Source organism: Ananas comosus, linkage group 24 (genome assembly GCF_001540865.1).
Source record: "Ananas comosus cultivar F153 linkage group 24, ASM154086v1, whole genome shotgun sequence".
In the NCBI taxonomy this organism is placed as follows: domain Eukaryota; kingdom Viridiplantae; phylum Streptophyta; class Magnoliopsida; order Poales; family Bromeliaceae; genus Ananas; species Ananas comosus.
In genome coordinates, this window is record NC_033644.1 from 1,400,102 (window position 1) to 1,403,561 (window position 3,460).

The 3,460-nt window shown below is 41.9% G+C and overlaps 1 pseudogene; it reads right to left on the minus strand.

The window, feature by feature from the left end:
• Positions 1-1,862, minus strand: LOC109728620 (annotated as a pseudogene).

Here is a 3,460-nt window from a genome sequence, read left to right on the forward strand (position 1 = left end):
TTATAGAAGAGAATTATTCATAGACATAATATTTTTCTTATTCAAAACATCAAACAAATCTTACATAGACGCAATACACATAAATAGTTATTCAAATTTTGTCGTGTTGGATTTTATTCTTTGGTTGCTATCGCAGTAATTATAAAAATTCGATGTACGTACTATATTCTTTTGAAAAATATACTGTCGTAGCAGCGTAGGACTTTTTTTTGATCATGTTGGTATGCTCAAGTTCTCTTTCGGGGCACGATTCTCGCTCGGAGCGGCGTCTTCATGACAACGCTGAACTCGACCTTTTCCGTCATGTCGATCTCCCCCCCCTTCCGCTGCCGGCTTCCACTCGAACTCCTTCACCAAATTCGCAACAAAGTATTCGAGGTGGAGCAGCGCGAGCCCCATCCCGGGGCAAATCCTCGGCCCCGCCCCGAACGGCATCATCCTGATCTCCCGACCCCCCCTTATGTCCACCCCCTCCCCCTCCCCGCCTTCCAGGAACCTCTCCGGTCGAAACTCCATCGGCGCCGTCCACACCGCCCGGTCCCACCCTATCTCCGCCACTGCAAAAGTCACCACCGCGCCCTTCGGAATCCGATACCCCTCGAATTCTGCCTCCTCCGTCACTGTGTGCGGCGGCACAAAGTGCCCCGGCGGGTGCCGCCGCAGCCCCTCCAGCACCACCGCCTTCAGATACGGCATCCGCTGCAGATCCTCCTCTCGCACCACCGTGTACTCGTTCGTCCCTACCACACGTTCAATTTCCTCGTATAGTTTCGACTGTATGTCGGGACTTTTTACGATGTTCGCCATGATCCACTGCAGCGCAGTGACGGTCGTGTCGGTGCCGGCGCTCAGAAACTCGGAGCAAAGGCTGACGATCTCGCCGTCCGTCAGCTTCCTTCCGCCGTCCTCCGGAATTTCAAGATCGACCAGCGAGTCGACGTATGAATAAACGAATCCGTCTTCCGACCGCTGCTGCCGCAGCAGCAGATTCCTCCCGCATCGATCAGCGGAACGTACGTCTCCTCCTGCTTCCTCCGAAAATCCAAAAGCTCCTTCCACCGGCTCCGGAAAAGCAGCTTGGTGATCTTCGGATACACGGCGAAGACGCCGAAGCTGAGGAAGTTGGTGAAGAGCTCCCTCTGCAAGGACGCGATCTGGCGTATCTCATCGTCGAGCCACTCGCCGAAGCACATGAATGCGAGCAAGCTGAACACAGCGAACTGGAAGCTCTCCATGACGACGACGGCAGCTGCACCGCCGCTCGATTTGGTTTCAAGATCTTTTAGGAGCACGTCGAGGACCTGTCGCCGCGCGGGGGGGTAGACGCCGCGCCGCGAGGGGTGCAGCACCTTCGTGGCAAGGTTGCGGCGGAAGGCGCGCCAGACAGGGCCGTAGGGGGCGCTGGTGACATTGTGGCGGTTGCTGAAGATGACGAGGCCGGGGTCGATGGCCGGGGGACGGTCCGCGAACATGGCGCCACGCCCGACCAGGGCGCGGTGGGCGAGCACGCGGTCGGAGACGAAGATGGGCAGTCGGGGGAACGACAGCAGGCGGAAGCTGACGACCGGGCCGTGCTGGCTGTGCAGGCGGCGGAGGAAGGCCTCTAAGTCGAATTCCAATAGGCAGAAGAGCGCGAAAAATGTGGCGAGGATGGAGAGAGGCCGCGGGCCCGGCGGCAGGGGGAGGGAGGCAGTTTTGTGCTGCCGCGGCGGTGTCTGCAGGAGGGAGGAGATAAAGAAGGTCATCACAAGTATGAGTATGAAAATGGCTAGTGCTGCAGGATAGAAGAGCCAATGTTCCTCCATTCGTGCTGAGTGAGAGAAACGGAGAGCTAAGTGAGGGAGGCTGGCAGATTTGCTTATTTCGATTACTACTAGTTTATATAGTTTTTTTTTCTTTTTCTTTTTCTTTTTCTTTTTCTTTTTTTTTTTTTTTGGCGTTTAGCACACTCAATTTTTTTGGGTAAACTTTAAACACCAACTCTGTAGTTTCGCACTTTTTTACATTAATATTATGTGATTTAAAGTGCATCAAATTAGTACCATGTGGTTTTATTTTTCTCTTCTAGTCAACTCCTCCATTAATATTTCGTTAAATTATATATAAAAAACTTCAGATACCGCACATAGGTTTATTCAATATTCCCCTTAGGGTGTGTTTGGTTCGGGTTATCCAAGCAGGATTACAGGCAGGATTATAGGCAATCCAGGCAGGATTACCGTGTTTAGTTCATCCGATATGTAATCAGGTTGTTAATGTAGCATTATAAATGGTGCAAGATTACACCAAAAATATTAACAAGAGGGGGTGTGTATTTTGCATTACTGAAAGCCAGTAATATTGCATATTATGTAAAATAACAATTTTATTCCTCTAACTTTCGAAACTCTTTCAATACGTCAATTTAAAAAATTTAATTTAAAATTTTGAATTGTCAACTTTTAAATTTTAAATTTTGAATTTTAAATTTTTAAACTTCAAANTCATATTTCATATTTTAAAATTCAAATTTGTATTTTAATTTCTGAATTTTAAATTTATATTTTTAATTTTTAATTGTATATTTATATTCATTTTTATATTTTAGATTTTAAATTTATAAATTTCACACTTATATTTTAAATTAAAATATTTAATTTATATTTTTGTTCAAATTTAAAATTTAAAATTTAAAATTTAAAAAATTAAATTATTTAGAATAAATTTAGTAAAAAAATATTATTTGTAAATAGTAAAAAAAAAGATTACAAAATATGACTAAGGGCAATTTTGGAATAGACTATATTTTATTGTCTAACCAAACATAATAATACTATAAACACTGCAATCTAGCATTACATTACTATATTAAATCAAACGCACTAATGCAACATAAGTACTAATCTCATTTAGAAATCCAAAATACCTGAATATATCGAAATACTCTACAATATTATATAACTTGAACCAAACGCGCCCATAGTATCATTTAGTTTTCACTTTGTCACTGATTTAACGAAATAAAATTAGTAGAATGGATGATAAAAAAAAAAAAATGAAACCACCAAGTCCTAAGTGAGAAAGTGTGAAACTATAAGAATGGTATTTGAAGTTTTTTCTTCTTTTTTCCAATGGCCCTAACAATTATTCTTTTTTATATTCAACTTAAGCTACACCATGAACAAAGCTCATTAATCATAATCTCGTAATTATATGATATTTTTTCAATTTCAAAATAACAAAAAATTTGTAATTTAATTAGAAAAATATATATCATTAAAATTAATGTTATTCGATACGCACATCCAATGAGTATCATGAAGAAGGCCATATCTATCTATCTATTATCTATAGATATATATAATTTTGAGTTTTACTGTGGTCTACGTGTCTTCACTGTATGTTGACACGTGTCCCATCAACAAATTAGGTATATTCGGTCCACCAGAGATCTTATAAAAACTTTTATTTTATTTTAATG